This window comes from Phoca vitulina, unplaced genomic scaffold (genome assembly GCF_004348235.1).
Source record: "Phoca vitulina isolate PV1807 unplaced genomic scaffold, GSC_HSeal_1.0 scaffold29, whole genome shotgun sequence".
Taxonomy (NCBI): Eukaryota; Metazoa; Chordata; class Mammalia; order Carnivora; family Phocidae; genus Phoca; species Phoca vitulina.
In genome coordinates, this window is record NW_022589732.1 from 11479519 (window position 1) to 11503543 (window position 24025).

General features: G+C 55.4%; 1 protein-coding gene across 4 annotated transcripts in view; it reads left to right on the forward strand.

Annotated features, from left to right (window-relative positions):
- The first annotated feature begins 6211 nt into the window (after window positions 1-6211).
- Window positions 6212-24025, forward strand: part of PALD1 (phosphatase domain containing paladin 1) — a 77865-nt gene continuing 60051 nt past the window's right edge. For 2 of the 4 annotated variants that reach the window (XM_032423704.1, XM_032423710.1), the window contains exon 1: window positions 14848-15099. The gene's annotated coding sequence lies outside the window, so the exon portion shown is untranslated. Of the gene's footprint in view, window positions 6320-14646; window positions 14709-14847; window positions 15100-24025 lie in introns of those variants that run through there. The other 2 variants (XM_032423706.1, XM_032423705.1) reach the window with 2 other exon arrangements.

Sequence of the window (24025 nt, forward strand, 5' to 3'; positions counted from 1 at the left end):
CACTCTCTGGCTACACCAGCCTTCTCTCAGTTCCTGGGCTTTGATGAGCTTCTTCCCACCTCAGGGCCTTTGTCCTTGCTGTCCCGTCTGCCTGGAATGCCTTTTCTCCCACTCTGCCTGGCAGACACCTCTTCAGCCTTCAAGTCTTTGCTTAAATATGACTTCCCTAGGGAGGCCTCCCCCCACCACCCTGTCCAAAGACGACCCCCCCAACACACACTCCCTCCAAATACCCCATATATTTCCTTCAGAGCACTTACTGTCAGCTCTAGTTTCGTCTTTACTCGTGGGGCTACTGGTTTCTGTCGGCCTCCGCTACCAGACTGTAAGCACCCACAGGGCTGTTGACTTTACTGTCTGTGTTGTTCTGCATCTCTATGCTTGGTACGGTGCTAAGCACCCAGTGGGCACCCAGGAGCTACCTGTTGTGAGGGAGAGGAGAGGCGAGGCTGTCCTGTTGCCATCTGGCCAGCAGGTGGCCTCCCAAGACAGAACTTCATGGGTCCTCCCATTCCGGGACTGCTCACCTGGTCTCTGGGCCCCCAGCTGCTGGAGATCCAAAAGGCAGGTATGGGAGCCAGCTTGCCCTCTGCACTTCTTTGAGACTTGTGGCTCCTCGTTGTGTGTGTGTGTGTGTGTGTGTGTGTTTTTAAGATTTACTTATTTGAGAGAGAGAGAGGGTGGGGGGAGAGGGGCAGAGGGAGAGAGAGAGAATGTCAAGCGGACTCCCTGCTGAGTGAGGAGCCCGACATCAGTGCATCTCACAACCCTGAGATCATGACCTGCGCTGAAATCAAAAGCGGGGCGCCCAACCGACTGAGCCACCCAGGCACCCAACCCCCTTTATCTTTAAGTATTGCATCATGGTTATTTTGGCCCACATCTCCTGCAGAGGTCTAGTGGCCGCTTAAACCAGAGATTGGATCTAACCCCGTTTCCCCCTTGGCGACAGTGCAGAGCTCCAGAACCAATGACTAGTGGGAAACAAGGTGACTTGGTCCTGGGGAGAGGCCGTCCTCCTGGTGGTCAGTGTGAAGGCTTTGGAGCCCAATTGCCTGGGAGGCTCTGTTGCTTACTTGTGAGATTTGGGGCAAGTGAGTTAACCAATCAGTGGCTGCTTTTCTGTAAAAATGAGACCAGCCCTTGCCTCATAGGGTCATTGTGAGACCAGACTGAGGAAATACGTGGAAAGTATTTAGAATGGTGCCTGGTGTGGAGTGGATGCTCAGTGAAGGGCAGCTCAATGGAACAATTCTTTACCCCCTGCCGGAGCCCCCAACCACAGGTGCCGGAGAGATTGCCCACGGTGGCCCTGGGCAGCCTCACACGTGCACACAGGGAAGGGTACGGGAACAGCACACAGCGCTCCCAGCCGCAGCTCAGGTGGGCCCAGGTGCCTCCCGTGCCAGGACGGGGGAGCCCAGCAGATGCCCTGTCACCTTCCTGACACTGTGCCCCCTGCGCTCAGTGCCACTGGCTTGACAGGACAGGTTGCCACGGCAGCCGGGGATGGGGCCTGCAGGGGGGACGGTGGCTGGCCTTGGCCGAGCTCTCTGGCTTTTTAGAAGGGGCTGGCTTCCTGCCAGAGCCCAGGCCCTCCTGCTGCCCAGCCACCCCGCTGGCTTGGGCAGCCATGGCCACACCCGGAGCCCACCCCAGCTTCCCTGCCCTGGGAACGGGACGCGGAGCCAGCCCCGGGCACATGCCCCTTTTGCCCATTCCTCACACACTACTAGAAAGGTCTGGCGTAGGCCTTTCTCCTCTGTTCCATGGTGAACCCCTCAGGAGTTCGGGTTGCGCCCAGCACATAGTGGCCTGTCTGGCATGTTTGTGGGATGGCTGAAAACACAAAATGAATTCCCTCTCACCACCTAGAAGAGAGTAACGTTGCGAGACATAATCTGACCTGCTCTAGAGATGGCCTGTTCATCCCACAAAGCCTTATTAAGTGGCTACTACTGCATACCATCCTTTGCTCTGGGTGGAGTCCAGATATGAGCCCAGATGGACATGTCTCTGCTCTCATGGAGCGACAGCCTCGGAGGTGGGGGAACATAAACATCCGGTGGTGATGGGTGCCGTGCCGGGGATTATCCAGGGCTTGGCAACAGTGAGGGAATGAGTGGTGGCTTCAGGTGGGGCGGCAGGGAAGGCCACTCCAAGGAGGCCACACTTGAGCAAAGGTCTAAGCAGAAGGAAGGAAGGCCTGGAGGAAGAGCATTCTAGGAAGAGGGATCAGCCAGTGCAAAGGCCCTGAGGAGGTCCTGTGGTTGGCCCATTGGAAGAACTCAAGCAAGTCAGGCTGGAACTCAGTGGGTGAAGGGGCTGAGGAAGACAACACAGTCCCAAGCTGCTGGGCTTTCACATCAGGATGTGTGCGTCCCTGTAACCCCTACCTGGAGCAACACGTGGAACATGCTCAGCACCCCAGAAGGTTCCCTCAGGCCCCCCCACCCCAGTCAGTGTCGCCCCTCACCCAGGGGTGACCACTCTCTGACCTCGACCATCACAGGCTAGTGTGGCCTGTCCTAGGACTTCAGTTTGGTGGAGGACATCTTCTGCCACCTTCTCATCTCTACCTGGCTTCTCTCACTCCTGGAGTCTGTGGGATTCGCCCAGGATATTGTACGGGTAGTTCATTCATTTTAGTTGCTGGGGGTATTCCATTATGAGAGGACACCACAGTTTGTTTATCTACTCTCCTCTCGATGGATGTTTGAGTTGCTCCCAGGATTTTCTCAGCTGGGGTTGGGAGTGGGGGTCTGCTGACAGGGACCCCATGCTCCAGGGCTGCCACAAGGGAGAAGGGAGGGGAGAGGGGGCTTTGGGACTTTAGGGCCACCCCCCTGGGGCTGTGCGGGGTCTTCCCCTCCTGCACCCTAGTCTTCCTTCCTCAGAGCTGGACCTTGAGACCTTGGGGAGGCATTTGGTGTGGGTGCGGCTGACTATTGTCTCCATTCCATGGGTTGTCCTTTCTAAAAAGTTGTGGTAAAATACACATGATCTAACATTGATCATTTTAACCACTTTTAAGTATACGGTACCGTGGCAGCAAGTACATCTTCATTGTGCAATCATCACCACCATCCATCTCCAGATTTCTCATTATCCCCCAGTGGAACTCTCTACCCATTAAACACTGACGCGCAGAGGCTTTTGGAACAGTGGTTTTCCGAGGGGAGGCGGGAGGTGGCCTTCCCTGAGTGATGTGGGGGAAGCCAAGAGGAAGTGAGAGAGGGTGGAACAAAGGGATTTGTGGGGCAACCAGGGCCCCTGAGTGGAACACTCAGCATGCTCAGCTTCAAGACCCTGCTGGGGTTTTCCTGACTCCTGCACTGGGCTCTTCATTTCCTTCCTGCCCCCATCCTAGCTGCTCCCTCTCTCCCCCTACAGGCACAGAGTGCATTTTAACCCCTTCACTGCCTTGTGCCAGCAACAGTTCAGCACTGCACCCGCACAGGCTGGGAGGTGGCTGGTGGCCCCACAAGATTTGTCTAGAGGTTTCTAAATGTCAGATGTCAGCTAGGTGTGAGGTCAGAGCCAGGAGACCAGCTTCCTGGGGGGTAGGAGGCGTGCTGAGTGGTGAGAGAAAGAAGGGCTTCATTCTCTTCTTTACCCCCTTGGGAAGGAGCCTCCTGGGGGAGTCTGGAGGTACAATATAATTAAGGTTTCTCCTGGTTCTGGAGGTTCCCACCAGCTTTGAAAGCCCTGGGGGTGTTAACAGCTGAAGACATCTGGGGCTGGGGTATGAGATGGGTATTTCTCAAATATTTGAAAGAAAGAGGTACTTAGTGAAATGTGATCTGGTGCTCCCACAGGGTGGGGGGGGAACAGGACCCTCTGAGGACTGAGGGGAGTGTCTGGGAAGTGGGTGTCAGATTCATGTTAGGAAAAAGACGAAAGACGTCCTCATGCCAGTCACAGTTTGGCAGGGAAGACTCCCTAGGGACCTCACTCCCTGTCCCTGGGAGGATTACAGTCGGGTGGCAGTTTACTGGCTGGACACAGGGCTCTGGAGTCAGAAAGGGCTGGGGGCCGTTGGGTGAGTTCCTCAACCTCTCTGTGCCTCTGTTTCTTCATAAAATAGGAACAGTAATGGGATATACTTTTCAAAAAGTGAGGAATGAGGTTGTGGATATGAAGTTTAACACAGTGCAGAGCACTTAGAAAGCACCCCATGAAGGACAGGGGTATTTGTGGGGAGCATTCTTGGGTGAGGTGGCGGGGTTCCATTAAATCCTCACCAGGGATCCTTCAGCCCTGATGTTCCATGGAAGGGGAACCACGGGGCTCATTCTGACAGAGTTCAGAGTTGTCTGAGTTTGTCACCTGCCACCAGATGTCCCCCTACCCACCACAGATGGGATGTGAGGCGAGTACCTTGTGTTTCTGTGTAAGACAAGAGTTATTGAGTCCATTTGACAGATGAGGCCAGAGAAGTCCCTTGACTTGCCCAGTGTGGACGTGGTGAGGCAGGAGCTGGGTTAGGGCCTTGGGTCTCCGGAAACCTGGTCAGGGCCCTGAACACCCGACCTGTCTGGGCAGGGCCCCTTGGTTTTCCGCTGAGCTAGGGGGTTTGCCTGACTGTCTTGCTGGGAACAAGGCTGGGTGAGGGGCACCAGGCACGGTTTTGAAGGAAGCTTCCTTCAGGTCTCAGGTGTGGAGTTCTCTGTCTTTGTCCCAGGAGGAGCCCCTGCCCAGGGCCTCTTGTGGACCTGCTGTCGTGGACAGAGCCTGGCAGGGTTTGGCCTCAGGAGAGCCATCCTCAGATGAGTGATGTCACCATCTGAGCCTCATTGCTTTGGGGGGTGGGAGTGGTGGCTACATCCCAGTGTGGCTGAGAATAACCGACATGGTACATTCGAGAAAGCCCTTCGTAACCCAAAAAACCCCATAGACCTTGGCCCCAAGCTTGGCATATGGTAAGTAGTCCTTGTTTTCTCTGCCGAAACTGCCTCTCACCGAGGGAGCCGCCGCCTGCAGTGGTTGCTGGGGACGCCTGGCCAGTTGCACATGAATTCAGGAAGCTGCTCGTACATGCCATGGCCCGGGCTGGCACACAGACATGAACGCGGCACGTTCCCTGCCCTCTGGGAGCCACTGCCTGGTGCTGGAAGGGACAGGCGAGCCATGACCCATGGGTCCCGCCGGGGGTGGCGGCCTTGCAGAGGGGCACTCTGAGCTCCCTTCCAGAGACCTGGCTGCCCCCAGCAGCCACCCCTTCAGGGTCCACTGCTGCCTTCACACGCAGGCCACCATCCGCCCGGGGCTGCTCCCAGACCGTGGCCGAGCCCAGCTGACGCACTAGCTGGGCCACGCTTGCCAGAAGCAGAAGCAGGACTGCTTTACTGGGTAGCCTTTGCTTTGGCCGCCCCCTCGGCCTGGCCGCGATGCATTCAGGCCTGTGCCAGGTCTTGGGCTCTTCCTTCCCACCCTCCTTCCTGCAGCCCCCCGCCCCCCCCCCCACAGGTGTCAGGCCTGCAGGGCACTCTGAATGCTCTCCCTCCTACCCCTGCCTCTCCACCCAGTCTTTCACCTGCATTCCCCCAGTAAGCCTCTGGCATGGCTAACTTTGCCTCGCGGTCTGCCTTCCAGGGGTCATTACTGACATCCAGTATAAAGTGGCACCTTCACTCTGGGTGGCAGGCCAGAGGGGACCTCAGATGTCTGTCTCAGATTGCTGGAGTGTGGGGGCTGCCAAGTGTTGTGGATGGAGAAGGGTGAGCTCTGAAGTCAGGCTGCCTGATGAGAATCCCCTCTATGCCCCTTACCAGCTCTGTGCCCTGGGCAGGTTAGTTCACCTCCCCGAGCCTCAGTTTCCTCATCTGCTAAAGGAGATCAGGATGATTCCTGCCTCATCGGGATGGAGGCAGCCTTCAGTGAGTTAATGCACACGGACTGTGACACAGAGGGAATGCTCAGTGTCTGTCCTTCCCTGTAGGAGGGAAGACGGTGCAGAGGAGGGAGCAAGATGCCATCTCTGAATCTGCTGTGTCTAGCTCCAGAAAGCACCCTGGGTTTGGTGGAGGGGCTGTATGTGCTTCTCTGAGCCTTGGCCAGCACCTTTTTTTTTTTTTTTTTTAAGATTTTATTTATCTGTTTGAGAGAGAGCAAGAGAGAGAGAACAAGAGCACAAGCACAGGCAGAGGGAGAAGCAGGCTCCCCGTGGAGCAGGGAGCCCGACGTGGGGCTCGATCCCAGGACCCTGGGATCATGACCTGAGCCGAAGGCAGACGCTTAGCCGACTGAGCCACCCAGGCGTCCTGGCCGGCACACTCTGAGGAGGACTTGGCACCACCCAGCGCCCTATCAGCTGCAGGTGGGAGTGTTGCATCGGTGCTGATGGGTGGGGGAGGCTGGAATCTTAGCACAAGGGCAGGTGGCTGAGAGTTGGAATGGACGATTGCAGCTGGAAGAACGCCTCAGAATTATTGGCCCAGTGGTTCCCCAAACACCAGATGTGACTACAGCCTTAGAACCAGCCAGGGGGTTCTTCCAGTCTCCGGCCCTGGAGATCCTAGCGTAGGAGGACTGGAGTGGAGCCTAAGGGTCTGAGGCTGAACCTTTCTCTCTGGTGATTCAAATGGGCACACAGGCATGCCGGGGAACGACTATCCAGTCCTGGCCTGAGATTTACCCCTGACTGCCAGGACAGTGAATGCCTGTCTCAGATGGCCTGCGGGGGGTGCCTGGATGGGCCCCCCAAGCCAGCCAAGCTTCAAGGGCCTCCGGTTTCTGAGAATATGCTTGGTGTGCCATTATGCTTCCGAGTTTGTTTTGGAGAAGAACAGCCTCTAATGAGCTGGCCTGTTTCCCTGTGGCTTTGACTGCCCAGGCCCACTGCTGGGCGCCTCCAAGACCGCAAAGGGAGAGTGGGGTGGTGTCTGTCCTTTCTGAGAGGCCTAGTTCTAGGCCATCACAGACAAAGAAGGAGACTGGGTCAGGTAGTGAGTTCCCGGTCTCTGGGAACAGTCAAGTGGAGGCAGGGACCACTACCTTTGGCAATTTCATACAGGGAATCCTTCCATGTCCGGCAGGGTGCACTGACTCGCCCCTTAGGCTTTGTTCCTGTAAACTGCCTTTATTACATCCATTGTATCCTGATGCAGGGGGTGAAATGGTGTGATGTTGAGCGGTTGCCTTAAAATCCTCCAGCAAGAAAAGCAAAAGAGAAAAAGAGACAACAGGAGTTGGAGCAGGGGTGGCAAAATTGTGATAGTTGTCCTATCCGGATGATGGGTACATAGAATCGAGTGTACTCGTCTCTGTTTTGGTGCGTATATAAAATGTTCAAAATAAAAACTAAAAATGACTTAGTTATCAGAACGTGTCCTAGATGCACGGGGTAAAAAATTCTACTGTACAAAAGGATAGTGAGTGGAAGGCCAGTCGGTTGCCCTTCCTTGGGCCCCATTTCCCCTTCGAGGGCTGAGCCCCCTACCCAGCATCTTCTGTAGCCTGTAGACACTGAGGGTGGGTATACAAATCTATGAGCTCATTTTTAAAAATTATTTTAAAATAGATAACATATCTACGTGGAACAAAATTCAAATCCATGGGAAGGTGTACAGCAAAAAGCATCCCTCCTGTCCGAGGCCCCAGCCACCCGATTTCCTGGAGGCAACTAAAGTTACTGGTTTCTTACCTGTCCTTCAGAGACAGTCAGTGTGTGTGTTTGTGTGAGCGTGCGTGTGTGCGCAGCTTCTCGAGTCTTAGAATATTAGAGATTCTGTCCTATACTTTATTCCCCTGGTTCCCTCCCATTGCCTCCCCTCCCTCCTTCCCCTCCAACTTCTGCAGAGTTGAGTGAATGATTTTCCTGAACCCACAGCACCTTCTCATCATTGATATGCGTGAGGCTTTTCTCTTATGTTGTTCTCTTTATTTTCCCTTCATCTTATTCCTTTTTCTCATAAGCACCCATGGGAGTGAGTTTGACAAATGTTTTCACATAATGTACATACCCTCACCCTGATATTGTTCTGTGTATAAGCATTGTCGCTTTCCATCCATGGTATTATGTGGCCAATCGAGCTCTGTTTCTTAGTTTATCCCAGAATACTGCATTTTCACACTTGCTCCCCATTTCTGTGTGTACACCTGGACTGTTGAGTGTAACTTGCCCAAGATTCCATGGTTGGAATCCATGTGACTTACCCATTCCTCTGGAGACAGGCCCTGATGCTGACTCCAGCCCTGCATCGTCACGGACAACACTGCCCTGACCATCCGTGTCCATGTCCATGTGTGGACGCTGCTCCCAGCTCTAGACATCCTTTCCCATCAGCCCACATACATCTGCCTCGTGTTTTAAGACATCGGCGTGGTATTTCCTGTTTCTGGATGCTGCAGAGTTTAGCTAGCCCTCAGCTCTCTGTCCACAGACTATTTTGCTTGATCCCAATCTTTCACCACCACGAAGCGTGAGCACCCTTGTCCAGTTGTCAATCTGTGCACGTGTACAAATGTAGGGGAAACTCCTGGGGGTGCAGCTGCTGAAGCAGAGTCTGTACAGTACTTGTCACATGGATAGATGTTGTCGGAAGGTGTGACGGTGCCCCTTTCCTGCCGCCCCCCCCCAAAAAAGCTGTCTTCTAGCACTAAGGTTCTTTGAGGCTCAGACAGGGTGAGTGACTGGGCTGGGATGACACAGCTAGTGAGTGTTAATACTGAGACTAGAGCCCAGGAGACTGAGCCAGGGCTAGTGATCTTTTCAAGGCATTTGGCTGGCTCCTGCATGTCCCGAGCTGCTTGGAGCCGAGGACCTTCGCTGTAAGTCTAGGGGCCTCCGTCTCTCCTGGAAAGGATCTGGTAAGCAAGCATTGCCCACTGGTCCACTGAGGGGTCGGCCCAGGAGCTTGCCACTCGGAGGTCCTGGGAAGACGCTGTGTCAGGCCTCTGTAGCTCCCTTCACCCCCGCCCTGCCCCCACCTCCCCTACAGCATCTTCATAAATGGCTCTGTCAGAGTGAGGCATCCTTGGGAGCCTGAGTGATGTTGCTTGGAGACAACTGGGCAACAGATCTGGGTTATTTAAAGGAGAGAGAGGGAGGGAGGGAAGGGGTGACAGCCTGTTTATTCAGGAGTGGATGATCTCCCTGCCACAGGGTTTGGCAGACCCCCTCTCAAGCTCCCCCCCACCTCCTGCCTCATTATTCCCAGTGTCCAGGGCCTGGGATTCTGCAGTGAGACCCAGCAGAAGGCCACTGAGAGCTCCCTCTTGATAGCAGTAGGGCAGGGGATTCGCTGAATGTTCTAGGGAGGCACTAAGCAAGTGCTGGCTAAGGAAGGCAGAGGAGGGAAGACGGGGAGGCAGAGGAACAAGGCCTCGGAGGGAACCTTCTGATGATGTTAGTAGCCATAACAACTAGTATGTATTGAGCTTCCTCTCCAACAACTCATTTTTAAGAGCTTTAAAAAGCCCTGTCGAGGTAGATGTGACTATTTCCATTTTATAAATGTGGAAACAGAGGCTCAGAGGGGCTCAGAGGTCACACAGCTAAGAAGTGGCAGAAACTGAATTTAAACTCAGGTCTGTCTGATGCCGAAACTGGAACGAATCTCTGTACGTGGCTAGAGTTGGCAGGGCCCTGGCAGGGCACCCACTGCATCCTGACCTGGAAGGTCATGCTGAGTGCCCCCATCCCTGCTCCCCCAGCACCCGGGTCCCACCGCCCCTCTGCCGAAACATGGCACTGGGAAATGATCAATTCCCTTGTCTGCCTCTCCCACTGGTTGGTGAGCACCTAGGGCGGGGTGGGATCTTGCTTATCTCCGAGCCCAGGGTCAGGCATATGGTAGGTACTTAGAGAACATGGTCACACGGAGCTCAGATGCCTGAGACAGGGTCCTCACTGTCACTCTGACGGCCCTGCAGAGCCCGAAGGACAATGTCCTCCTCCGGGGCGTCCCTGCCTCAGCTGGACCGACCTGGGCCCTTCAGCATTTCGCTGGGGCTGGTTTCAGATCTGCACCCTCTTGCTGTCTTGCCGGGATCCAGCTTCCAGGTTCCTGGGCAGGCGTGGTCTGATCAGCTGGGAGCCCTTCAAAGCACAGGGTAGAGTGGTGAAGGCCTCTGGGTGTGGGAGCAGGGGGTATCTGGCCCTGGGTGGTCTGGGACGCCCCACTAGAAGGAAGTTAACTCTTCAGTGCCCTAGCTTTTAGAGAGAGGACAGCTCAAACTGAGCTAGGCCTAATTCTGGTGAGTAGGATGGGAGTAGGGAGGTGGGGGCGGAATGGGGAGGGACAAGTCAATACATGCGTGGGTCCTGGGCTTGTGCTGTAACAAAAATGTCAGCCCCACAGAAGCAGGACCTTGTTTGCCTCATTCCCTGCTCAGAGCCTACAACAGGGCTTAGCATAGAGAAGGAGCTCTGTAAATGTTTGTTGACTGACTGACTGAGCAACTGACTGAATGAATAAATGAATGAAATATTTGTTGAACGAAAGAGCCAGGATTTCTTCTCCCTTTCCTCTCTTCTTCTGATGGAGCACTCTCTCTGTTGTTCCTGAGGAATGTTCTGGAGACAGAATGACCCTCCTCTCATATATCCTGGGCAGTCTTCAATTAGGCACTGAGTGGTACTCGGGAGAGGGAAGGGAGGTCCCCCTGCCTTTGGGGACAGCATTTTCACACTGTAGGTCATAGGTAAAATCAGTTTTGTGTACCGCAATTGGCAAAAACAAAAAGAAACAGGACAGGATAGACTAGAAAGGATCAGAATGCATCACACACAGAAGGCTAAGCATTTTGTTGTGGCACACGCACATTTTCATGGCTCTGGGTAGCTGGTGGTCCCAATGTAAAACGTATTTCTTACTTCGAGTCTCAGTCACAAAAATTGGAATCCGATGTGTGAATTTCAGTCATGGGAGATGTTATTCTTGAACCTAGACCTGAAAGAGTACAGGCAATAAAATTAATGATCCTGCTGATAAGTATAATGCCAATTATTGAACATGTGTTCCATGCCAGGTAGGGCTGCTCAGGTCTAGGGCCCTGCACAGAGGTGAGGGGGAAGGAATCCAGAGCAGACAGAGATCCTGTTAGCAGGGAAGACTGCCTGGAGGAGGTAGAACGTGACCTCAGCCTTGAAAAACCCCTCTGCCCTGGCAGGTTCAGGGCTGGGTCAGAGTGCAAGCTCGGGTCGCACTAATAGGAACGCTAGAAAGAGGTGCCATCGGTGAGCTCTGGCTGAGTGCCAGGCACCCCTTCATTCCTCCAGACACTCCTGGGAGGCAGGAACCACTCACATCATTTTACAAATGAGGAAAATGAGACTCGAAAAATGTGGGGGCTTTTAGGGTAGGGAACATTACGGAGGCTAGATCCAGGGCAAGTCTGCCCTGCTCAGAGCCCGCATCTGTATAAGGCCTGGGCCATACATGGGAGGGGCTTGAACAGAAGAGGGGTGCTGGGTCCTGGAGATGGGGCAGTGGGCCTGGAAGGCCAGACAGGTGCAGCAGGACCCCAGATAGCCAGGGCAGGTGGGAAATGGTCTGGGCTGGGACTCAGCAGCTGTGATCACCTGAGGCTCAGAGGCTACCTGGCTCAGGGGAAAGACCGCAGACTCCAAGACACCCACCCAGCCTGGAGGGCCCATGTAGGTCCCAGGTCTCAACCAAAGCAGTGCCCTGGGGAGCAAAGCTAGGTCGGCTCCCTGCCCTGACTCTGTCCTTGTCTCGGGCCCAGCCTCCTGCGGCCTGTGGTGGGTTTGGCAGGGAGCAAGAAGCAGAGAAGAGCAGGAGGGCCTGTTTCTCATCTTTTGTCAAGTCTCATCTTTGCTGGTTTGAACTCAGCTCCTCTGCCTTCCGGCGAGTCATTTGTGCCTGTCAAGGAAATAATTCTTGGCTCTAGTGTTCCCATGAGGGAACTGGGGTTCCCGCAGCTTATGTTTCTGGGCAGGGACTGGACGTGGGAGTTCTCTTCCAAGAGAACCAGCACCTGGCTTGCTTGGGCAGAGGGGGTTGTGGAGGCCACAGACAATTCTGGAAGTGTGAGTAGTGGGGTTATTGGCTATTCTGTGTAGCTTTGGGCTGCGATAGGTTGGTTTGTGTGTGTGCTACACATATTCACGTGTACACACATGCTCACTTGTATGTCCACTCTCACGCCCGTTGGACACTTGGGCACACGTGCCTACCCTTATTCACATCCCTGCAAACATGAGCTCACACATGAGGAACACAAGCACCTATGTATGCACACACAAGTGCACACATTTGTACAGGGCCATCCGTGGGGCCCCGGCATTCTTTAGATGATGACGTGATGTCTTGGGCGCCGTATGTACGTGTCGAATGTGGGGTGGTCATAGTGCTGGTGGGGGTGCCATAAGAGTGGGCGTATGTCCGGAGCCTTCTGGTTTTTGAAGTCCTGTTCTGGGACCATTCATCCCTTCCCAGGGACTTTTGGGCTTCTGCTCTGAGCTTCCAGATCTCTTAGGAAGCTTCTGGGGCAGTTTGGGCTGAAAGAGTTGGCACAAGGGATTCTTCCCTCCTGCTTTGGGCCAGGGAGAGAGCAGAGTGTCTTCTCTTGGTCATACTTAGGGCTGCTCTGTGTCCCTTCCTTCTTCTCTCCCTCAGTATTCAGCTCTCTCTCCCTCCCAGGCCCAGGGTGGGGCACGTCTGGTCCTGAGCCTTTCTTGTGGTTGGGGGGGACTCCTAGCCCCAAGACCAGCAGGGACTTGGCAGAACTTCAGGAGCTGGGGGTGGGCTGGTGAGGCTGGGCACTGTGGTCTAGATGGAGTGTCTGGTGTGACCCTGAAACACCTGAGGCCTCCAGTCCTTTACTTCTGGGGTCTACCAGCTGAGCCTTGGGGCTGTGTGTCGGAGCTAGAAGGGCTGTGATTGCTGGCTCTCCTGGGGACACCTCTACCCTGGGCTTTTCTGCTTGATTCAACAAGAACACCTACTGTGTGCATGGTGACTATAAATGCAGGAGTTTGGTATTGCGCTGGGGACCAAAAGACAGGTCAGAGTCAGAATTTTGTCTTCCAGGAGCTCCGTCTTAGAGGAATAGACGCAGACACAGCCCCCGGCATCTGCTGGACAGTGAGGGAGGGGGAGAAGCACGTGTGCACGCGTGTGTATTTGTGTGCGTGTGCATGCGTGTGTGTGCGCGCGCTCATGCTAGCGCGGGGGCATGCACGCTTACTTTAGCCCCCGGCCTCAAGGGGGGCAGTACCCAGGAATGCAGCAGCCTCAGGATGGCAGGCAGGGGCATCAGTGGGGCATCTGGCAGGGGATGGGGTGAATTATGGGGTTGTGGCAAGAGGAGGAAGAAAGGGAATGGCGCCCAAGGATGGAGCCTACCATGGGCAGCGTTCTAGCCCCAGGCATTAGGCACCCCAGCTCTCTGGCTTCTCAGGACCTCCTTGAAGGCGGACAGACCAGCTTATGGATGAGGAACTTGGGGATCAGAGAGCTTATGTCACGTTTCCCACACCACACAGCCCGTAGACTGTGAGCCAATCTGAGCCTCGCTTTGCGGGACTCTGAAGGTGGTCAGGAGTGCTTCCCCAGTGGTTCCTGGACTTCCTCTGCCCTTCTTCTGGCACATCTTGGGTGGGGCAGAGGCAGGCCTGGAGCGGAAGGCAAGTCTTCCCTGGGCCTCAGTTTCCCCACCCACTAAAGTAGGGGTAATAACAGTACTTTTTCCATAAACTCATCTAGGTGAATGAAGCATTTGAAACCTAGGTGCTGGAGACCTGATCAGAGAACCACAAACGACAACCATTCCTTTTGTCCTCATTTATTCCCAGGGCTGACGGGGCGTGGGGGGGGGGGGGGGGGGGGCATGCGTGCCCCTCTTCCAGCCCGTCGCCCTCTGGCCAGCGCTGCCTCCTTCCTGAGGAGATCCGGCTCCCCCACCTCCCGCTCCAGCCCTGAGTGGGGGCGAGACAGGTAGTGACAGGTGAGGAAGAAGGATTTCCCGAGTGTGGAGAGAGGGAGGAAGTGACTCGCTAACCACAACAAAGCCGGTCTCCCGGAGAGGAAGCGGCGGCGAGAGAGTGAAGGCACGTGGGCGCCGGCGGGGGCGTGCGAGCCACCGGCCCGCGTGGGCTGCCGGGGCGTGGGGACCGGGAGCCTGGCACCCAAGGGGCGGGGATTGGGCGTGTCACCGCCGGCACTCGGGATGGGGGCAGAGGGTCCCCTCCCCTTCCGAAGTTTCTGCCTCGCGCTTCCCTTTAAGCCTCAGGGCTGAGGGGCGTCCAGGGCTTGGGAGGAGCCCAGGACTGAGCGGACAGTCGGCTCTGTGCCCGTGGACACTGGAGTGGCTGAGGCCCAGACAGGGCAATCGCCCAGCTCAGGTTGCACAGCACACTGAGGCATTTATTCAGGCTCCGATGCTCCTCTGGGTCCCGCCGAGGCACGGCCGGGCTTTAAAAAAGCAGAGAGGGACGAAGGAAGCCCTGGCCCCCGGATCTCCCGGGAAGCCGGAGTCTGGGAGGGGGTGTGGCGCCGAGAGCATTTGCTTCTTTCTCCAGCCAGGCTGGATGGAGGGTTTGGGCATCTTCCAGAAGGAGCCGAGCTAATGACAAGGGAAGAGGAATTGGCTTCTCAGGCAGTCTCCCCCGCCCCAAACTTTTCCTCCCGGCGGAGGGTGGGCGGGCAGAGGGAGGAAGCGGGGCCGCAGAAGGTGGGGCCAGGCTTTCCCTCTCCGCCCCGGAGTCGCGGCTCTGGGATGCCAATCCGGACGCGGCTGGGGTGAGTGTGTCTTTAAATCCGAGCCCCCCGCCCCCTCGGCGGTTGGGGCGGGGGCTCAGGCTGGCCGGGGGCGGGCGCGGTGATTGGCGGCCCGCCCGGGTCCGCCCCTCGGCGTGGGGGGCGCGGGGCGCCGAGCTGCGCGCTGGGGCTGGGGCGCGCATCTTCCACTACCGGCGAGCTCGGGCTGCGGTTCTCCTGGCCTCGCCTGGTTGCGCCCGGCCTGCCCGCCTCCGGAGCCGCCTCTGCCCACGGATGGGCTGGGGAAGTGGGGAGGAGCGAGCCGGAGCCCGCGCGTGGCGCGCCCAGCCGCTGCCTGACTCGGCGCCCGCAGTCCGGACGCAGCGCGCCAGCCGCAGGAGCGCGGATGCCCCCCGGAGCCGTGGGCTGGCAGGTATCGACGCGTCCGGACCCGGAGCTGGCGATGGGAGGGCAGCTCCGGAGTCCCCTGGGCACCCCCTTGCCCGGGGCGGCTCAGACCACCCACTCCCCATCCCCGGCTGTGCACGCCTCCTGGGCTCCGGGAGAGGAGAGGTTCTGGGCTCCCATCCAAACCCGCACGGTATTGGTGCCTGGGAGAGAAGCGGGACCTCAATAAAGAGTGGGCGGTTATTGAGTCGTTTGCCGGGCGCTGGGCTGTCTCCTCCCCCAAGGTTTCCCTCGCACTGGGGTAAACGTGGGCTGGCGGCACCTCCACTCTTCGGGGCTAGGCCTGGGGCACGGGCCCCCGGAGCCAGCCTCACTGAGCAGTTGGGAGGAGGGAAGCCGTCTCATGATCCACACATGGGGTCCCTGGGCTCATCTTTAACGGGCTTTAGGCCCATGGGACTGGTTGGAGTTATGAGGTCCCAGTGGGCTCAAGCTTTGATTCTGAGCCCCTCTGGCCCTGTCCCTCTGCAGGCTTGGGTCTCCTGGGAGAGTCCCTTTTCATCTTCAGAGTTTTTTCCTGAAGAGTCAGTGACTTGTCAGAAAGCAGAGTGGGGTGTGGGAGAGCCGCTGCACCTGCCTCTAAAGTGGCCAGGATGATTGGAACCTGTTCTTATCTCTTGCGGAGTCAGAGATGGAAGAAAGTGTCCTGGCTTCAGGAAGCTTCTGGGATTTTTTACTCTCCCAACCAAAGGTCTAGGCACCAACTCCTTGGCTTCTGTGCAGAGCAGCTGGACGCAGTGACCGGGCACCTCTTAAATGTCAGGCCCCCGGCTCTGCTGGGGAGGATGGGAGTGTGGGAGGACTCGGGGGTGCTGTCCTCAGGTGGCTCAGCCCTATGGCGAATGCAAGACAAATATACAGAAAGTTTGTTGATAGAGGCTTTCCATACCAGTCCCGGACTAATAATAGTGGAAATGCCAAGAGGCTCCACGTGATTAATTGCTAAATGAGTGGTGTAGGCTGCCATCGCTGGGGGGGCTGGAATCCTGTTCTCAGGCAATCATATGCATATGTTTAAATCTATTTAAAATGTTCCAGCACCATACCCCTCCCCTCCCTGTTATTCTGCTCCTAGTGAGGACCTCTCCACCTCCATGGACCGGGAGCAGCAGGAGGATTCAGGAGATTCTCTTGCTTGTATGCGCCCCCAGCCCCACTCTCCGGTTTTTTTCCTGCTGGTAGATTTCTGAAGAAACCCATTTGGTTTTTGGAGTCAGGCCAAGCACGGGACTCTCCCAGCTTCCCTGGGGCCTCTGAGGTTTGAGGTCTAGATCCAACCTTATGGGAGGTTCAGAGGCCAGCAGGGAGGAAGTCTTCATTTCATTTCTGAAGAGCCTCTATTGCCAGGGGCTGGGGATGAGGCTGGAAGGCTGGAGGCCCCGAGCCAGGGTTTCCTGTGAGCACAGACAGGCGCTCTTTCCTTTGCCGGCCATCAGGTATTGAAGGTGGGGTGATGGAGGTGGCGGGGGGAGGGTAGGGCAGGGTTGGCTTGATGTGGGTGGTCCCGGGGCAGTACTGACCTCACTCTGAGGTTCTGCTTTGTCTGGGGGCTCTGCCCCCTCCCCCATCGTCCCTGGCAGGTTTTTGCTTTTCTGGAACACTTTGTGGAGGCAGCATTGTGCTCATGGCCTTGGGCGCTGTTCTGGGAGAGGGTGTGCTGAGCTCACGCCATGGCCCGTGGCTGGCATTGTGAGCACCCGTGTGAGTACACCCACCCGCCTCCAAGCAGGTGGCGCACACAGGGTCAGCCAGGCACAGGTGTGCACAGAGATGTGTGCGTGCTTGGGTCTGCAGCCGTGTGGGCGGAGACAGGAGCTGGATGCCCGTGTGAATGAAGACAGACACAGGAAGGTGACAGAGGTGGGCATGCAACCCAGGGGTACAGATGTGAAGGGGCAGACAGCGTGGACACATAAATGTGGACCACACGTGGGCCACAGACTCTATATAAGCAGATTACGCCTTCACGGGGCCTCGAGCCTCCCCACGCAAGAGGCAGATGTGTAAAGGGCAGGCATATGGATGACGAGCATGGATGTGAGCTGACATTCACAGACAGGAGGTGTGGAGTCACAAGGAAGTAGCTCGAGTACCAGGCAGACGTGGAGTTGGCTGTGGGCCTGCTGAGTCGCCTGACAGGAAGGCCAGGACATGGACAGAGGTGGGTTCCAAGATAGAGTCTGAGGTGTGCACTACTCAGTTATCCTTGTGACTCTGCGCGGCAGCAGGAAATTGTCCCATTTAGGGTGGTGGTGGTGCAGGTGATCTGTGGTGTGGCTTTGTTTCTAGGTCCCCACTGGGGTTTGAAGCTCCCAAAAGGCTTAGTATTCTCTCTTTTACTCTGAGACTCATTTGACCTCCCTACTCCCTTAGTTACAGGGCTGGGTGCATGCCCTAAGCACCAGCAGGGGCTCCTTGAACCTTTAAGTCTCATCTTCCTTGGGTTTCCAGAAGTTTCCTGAAGTGAGGCTCTGTGGCCTGGGTAGGGAAGGAACCTGGCTGGGGACTCTCCTTTTGAGCCCAAGCCTGAGGGTCTCTGGCAGGGAAGGGACCATTCTTTTTTTTTTTAAAGTTTATTTTTTTTAATAGTAATTTCTACACCCAACGTGGGGCTCGAACTCATGACCCTGAGATCAAGAGTCATGGGCTGTACCAACTGAGCCAGCCAGGTGCCTCAGGAAGAGCCAGGGGCCTCAGGAAGAGACCATTCTTAGGGAAGAGAAAAGGTAGACATGTGCGGGGGGGGGGGGTCTTTGATGAGACTATTGCCCTCAGGTGCCCCCTCCCCTAAACCCTGGGCTTGGCCAGGGAAGGGGGCCCCCAGCTTCTGGCTGTCGTCACTTCGGTTCTGCCCAACCTGGAGACTGGGAGCCAGCCCAGAGTCTAGACACAGTTTGACACTAACCCACTGCACGACCCTGGGCAAGTTACTTAACGTCTGAATTAATTTACCTTTAGCAGAAAACTCCTCATCTTTAAAATGGGGCCAGTCACCCCCAGCCCCTGTGGGTGCTTTGAGGGTTAAATGGGAGGAAATCCGCGGAAGGCATGTGGCCCAGGGTATGGTACAGAGTGAGTACTGCCTGTGCAGCTTTGATGACGAGCCTGCCCCTGTGGCCAGGACCCCCCAGAGCTGCAGCCAGGGGCCTGGCCAGGCAAGCGGGGCAGGCACGCACCTCTCACTGGAAAGCTGGAGGGCTTTGTCCTCAACCCTTGCCCACCAGCCACTCCATAATCCCGTGGGATCTCCACATGCAGGGTCAGGAAATGGCAGGCAGGGCGTATGGAGGCTTGGGCCTGCTGCCTGCCAGGCCTCTGGGAGGGGAGCCAGTGGTTTGCTAAGAATAGCCCCAGATCATGGCTCTGCGTCCCAGCGGGCAGCCGGGTGCCACCCTGGTACGGGCCAAGGTGCTTGCCGGCCCTTTGACGTTTCTTAGAGCCGGCACTCAGCACAGGAGTGGGCCTGCAAGCAGCCTCAGTCTGGGAAGAGGCTCTGCTGCTCTTCTTGGGTCTTTGGCTGGGACCTGGGGAAAGAGAAGACCTGGGAAGAACTGGCCATTCAAATCTCTGAGTTCCTCTTCTATGCAGAGCTTGTCACCTGCTCCCTGACCATCTTCCTACCCGCCAGTGGATCTGTAGCGGCTAAGGACACCGGTTCGGGAACCATACCACCAGGGTCTGAGTTTCGGGTCCTACTCTCATTAGCTGTGCGCCCCTGGGCAGCTCACTTCCCCTCTCTGTGCCTGATTTCCTTGTGTAGCAGGGTTAATGATAGGAAATCCCTTAGAGGGATGTCGCAACCATGAAAGGAGGTGGTGCCTGGAGAGCCCCTGGGGTCACATGCGGTTCATAGTAAGTGCTCAGTAAACATCAGGTGCTTCTGTGATTACCATGATGAATGCTTTCTCCACAGAGGGAGAGGTGTGTGAGGCCAGGCTGCTTGCACCGTGCCTCATGGTCCGAAGGCACCAGTGTGCATGCCTCTCGATTGGGGTTCCTGGCCCTGGGTTCAGTATGAGGGGCAGGGGACCAAAGGTGGGTGAGACCGAGTCCCTGCTGGGTGACAGGCACATACATACATTGTATCATACCCGACCGGCACCTTCCCGGGGTCTGCGCTAGCTGTGATGGGAGTTGGAGGGAGGGAATGGCCTGCCTGGGGGGTAGGGTGATGCATCAGGTGGGCTTTGAAGGATGGACAAGAATTTCCAAAGGTGAGGGAAGGCTTCCCAAGCAGAAAGAGCAGCCCGTGCAGAGGGGTGACAGCTTGGTGTGTTTAGGAACATGAGCAGATCCATGCACTTGGGGAGGGGACCCACACTTAGCATCTCGCCCTGTCAGGAAAGCCCTTGCATGCTGGGACCTTCTGTTCCTCCCACTCTGGGCTCAGAGGCAGCCCTGGGTTCCCTCAGGACACAAGCTGGAGGCCCACCAGAATTCTGCACCTCTCACTTCCCTTTTAGGAGTCACATTTGCTGTCCCCTCATTCTCCAGAGACCCTTCTGCTTCTTAGAAATGTCTGCCAACCCTCCCTAGGGGCCCTTGTTTTTGAGGTGGGGCTCCAGACTGCTCCTGCCCCAGGAACATGCCTATTTTTGCTCTTAGTTAAGATACCCATGCTTTAATAGGTCCCCCATCTTGGGAATGAACTGAAGCCTTTGAAAACTCCTTAGCTTTTCCTAAGGAGTGAATGTCTAATGGTGGAATTCTGGGACCTTGGGAAGTGTTTTATATATTTCCTATAACTGACATGCGGACTGGCTTTAGCTCTGAAGGGTGTTCCTTCTTGGCTGGGATACTCTGATGAGAGAGACGCAGGGCATCTGGGGTAACCTGCATGCCCAAGGCAGGCAGCAGGGAGCATCTGGGAACTGGGTGTGTCATGCTGACCCTGTGGGCTCCCAGGGAGCTAGGGCTTTTGGAAATTCCAGGAGGGAGGGTGTGGTGCTGGGAGCGCTGTGGGTCCACTGCTCGGCCTCCCGCCCTCTCCCATGAGAAACGGCCCCACTGCCAAGAGACTGGGTTGGCCCCATGCAGGAGGAGAGAGGTGGGTGCCCTCAGATGACCTTGGCCTTGCCAGCCTCTGCTGCCTGCTGAGCCCCAGGGCCTGCCTGCCTGCAGGCTGTGCGGCCTCTGTCCAGGCCTTCCCCAGAGTGTAGGACAGGGATGCTTGGATGTTTTGAAGATTGTTGGATGTTTAGAAAGCACAGAGGGGAGTTTCCCTCCTCTTTTCTTTTCCTTTCCTTTTCCGGGAACTGTAGACCCCATGACGAAGTTAACTCTCTCCTGCTGGTCACAGAGTGACTGCTGGACATGTCCCCTTTGACTGCTGCCCTGTAGTGACTGAGTCCTTCCTCCTAGGGCCCCTGAAGTGGGTGCTGACCTCTTAACTCTCCGGGGCAGCCCTCCATCAGAGCCCCAGGGCCCTGGTTGGCAGGGCCTCGAAGACCTCCTCCAGGCTGGATCTGATGGCGGCCCCCTTCCCATCCGCATCCTGGCCCAGCAGTTCTTCAGCCTCAGTTTGACCACCTGCTCGGTGGGTGCACAATCCCTGCCCCCACGTCAGCCCTGCCTTTGGATGGAGCCTCATGGGCTTTGGAGGTCTCCTGCAGGGGCCGCTCTGCTGGCTCACTCCAAGGCCTGTTGGGAAGCTCTGGTTTCCAGATGCTTCAGAGAGAAGGGCCCTCCCTGGAGATGGGCTGCCCGAGGTGCAGCACCCTTGAGGGAGGTGCAGTGCAGGTCTCTCTACTGGGCCCTGAGCCGGGCCTGAGGTGGATAAGCCCTGGACTGGCATTTCACTGCTGCCTTGGAGCCCAATTTCCCATCTGCAAAATGGGCATAATTTTTTCCCTCCCTCCCTCCCTAAAAAAAAAACAAAACTTTTTTTTTTATTGAGGTGATATTCATTTGACATAAAATCAATTATTTTCAAGTGTACATTTCAGTGGCGTGTACATCCACAATGTCGTTTGACCACTGCTTCTGTCAAGTTCCAAAACATTCATCACCCCAAAGGAAAACCCAAACCCACTGGGCAGCTAATTCCTGTTCCCACCTCTGCCTTACTTTAAAAAAAAAATTTTTTTAAAGATTTTATTTATTTATTTGAGAGAGAGAGAGAGAGAGCATGTGGGGAGGGGCAGAGGGAGAGGGAGAAGCAGACTCCCCGCAGAGCAGAGAGCCTGATGTGGGGCTCCATCCCGGAAGGCAGCTGAAGGCAGATGCTTAGCCGACCGAGCCACCAGGTGCCCCTAAAAAAGTTTTATGGAGGTATATGTACCATAAAATTCGTGCATTCTAAGTGCACAGCTGTGAGTGCTGGTCACTGCCAGGGACCTGCAGCCACCACCTCCCTCAAGTCTGAGAGCACTTCACCATCTGGAAGGTTCCTCCAGCTCCGGTGCAGCCAGTTACCACTCCCACCCCTGGCACCCAGCCCACTTAGGTCCTTTCTGTCCCTCTGGGTTTGTTTTTCTTAGGTTGTCACATAAATGGACTCACATCATAGGTAGTCTCCTGTCTGGCTTCTCTGCTCCACGTGGCATTGAGATGTGCCCATGTTCTGGACGTTTGGCCTGTGCCTTCCTTTTTGACTGCAGAGTAGTATTCCAGGGTGTGGGAAGACTGCTTCTTAGGTTCCAGGGGATGCCTGCCCAGTGCCGTCAATTAAAAAAGAATATAAAGTAATTATCTTTATGAAAGAATCAAGTAGTAGCTTCATACAGAGAGAGTAAGTGCAGCAACCCCCCCACGCCCCAATTCCTGTCTTCGCCAGAGATAACGCCGTCCGCAGTTTGCTGAGTCTCCCTTGGTTGTTTCTTCTGTGCCTCCGTGTGAATTTGTGTAGTTTTGATTTGGGGATGTCAGTCACACTGGGGCTGTGCCTGGGGCTGCTTTCTCACTTATTAGCCATTGGTCTTGGGGAGGGTCCCAGCACTGTCGTTGGAACTCCGTGTCCCTTCCCTGGGATCGGCGGGCCCAGAGATGGGGGCCTGGGCTACACGGGCAGGTGTCCCTCTCCCCCTGGCTCCGAGCTGGGGCTCAGCCAGGCTTTGGGGAGACAGAATGAAGGCTTCCTGGAGGTGGGCCATTCAGATCAGGTTTCTGGAGGAGGGAGGCATTGGAACACAAGAGATCAGACTGTCCTCGGGGTGGGCTAGCGTTCCTGCTTCTGTCACTCCCGCCTCCCACTGGCAGCTGGCTGCAGGGGCTTCCTCTTCCGGGCTCCATGACATGTTGCGGGAAGGGATAGGCCTAAGGAGAGAGTGATTTGTTGGACGACCAAAAGCCTCGAGGCCTCCCTTCCTGTTGCAGTGAAATTGCACCTTGTCGAGACGACAGGAACCCTGCCTTGGGTGTGCGGGTGGGGGGTGGGGATGTCTGTGGTCTCCTGGGGAAGAGGGACCTCCTGGGCTCAGGTTTGCATGACCCCGATGGGGTCATGGAGGCTCTGCATCTGTATTGTCATGCTTTTTTGCTTGACTATTGCCCTGCATGTATAAATGATTCACATTCTGTGCATACTTACTAACATCGGTTGTTTTCATTGTTTTCAAGTTTTTCCTAGTTTAATAATGCAAAATAGTATTTTGCTGTTGTTGTATGAAGTGAACTCTGTGAGATGGGGATCCTGAGTTGTGTTCCAGGTTGGGCTTGTCTTGTGACTGGGTTTCATGTCAGCCTCCTTCTCTGAGCTCTTGGGGACGGTTTAGGGAGAGGGAGAGGGGAGTGAGCCTGGGAGGGAAGCTAACAATAGATGGGCTTGCTGATTTCCCTGTGATTCTCCATTTTAGTGCTGCTCAGACCTGGGTAACATGTGGACCCTTCCTCTTTTAAAAATAGCTTAAATGCCTGCCTTCAGCTCAGGTCATGATCTCAGGGTCTTGGGATCCAGTCCTGCATCCGTCTCCCCACTCAGCAGGGAGTTTCTCCCTTTCCCTCCACCCCTCCCCACTGTTCGTGCTCTCTTGCTTTCTCTCTCTCAAATAAATAAATAAAATCTTTAAAAAAATAAATACAAAATAAAAATAGCATTTTGGGGGCGCCCGGGTGGCTCAGTTGGTTAAACGTCTGCTTTTGGCTTAGGTCATGATCTCGGGGTCCTGGGATCGAGCCCCACGTCGGGCTCCCTGCTCAGTGGGGAGTCTGCTTCTCCCTTTCCCTCTGCCCCCCAGCTCGTGCTCTCTCTCTCTCTCACTCTCTCAAATAAATAAAATCTTAAAAAAAATTAGCATTTTGAGATAGAATTTATATGCCATACAATTCACCAATTTAAAGCGTACAATTCAATAACTTTTAGTATATTTAGAGCCCTGCCTGTGTCACCACTATCTGATTACAACATTTTTATCAACCCCCAAAAAGATATTCTGTATCTTAGTTGTCACACCCCACCCCCAGCCCACTGATCTACTTTCTGTGTCTCTAAAGTCACTTATTCGGGACATTTTGCATGGAGTCATGCAGAGAGAGAGAGAGAGAGAGTGTGTGTGTGTGTGTGTGTGTGTGTGTGTTTGTTTTATGGACTCCCTTGTAAAGTTTTTACTATTTATTTACTTAAAGATTTTATTTATCCATTTGAGAGAGAGAGAGCGTGAGCATGAATTGGGGGGAGGGGCAGAGAGAGGGAGAAGCAGACTCCCTGCTGAGCAGAGAGCCCAATGCCGGGTGCCCCTTGTGGACTCTCTTTTAAAAGAAAAAAATAGGGGGTGCCTTGGTGGCTCAATTGGTTAAGCATCTGCCTTCAGCTCAGGTCATGATCCCAGGGTCCTGGGATCGAGCCCTGCATTGGCTCTGCTCAGTGGGGAGCCTGCTTCTCACTTTCTCTCTCTCTCTCAAATAAATAAATAAAATCTTTAAAAAAGAGAGAGAGAAAAACCTCACTCCGTTGG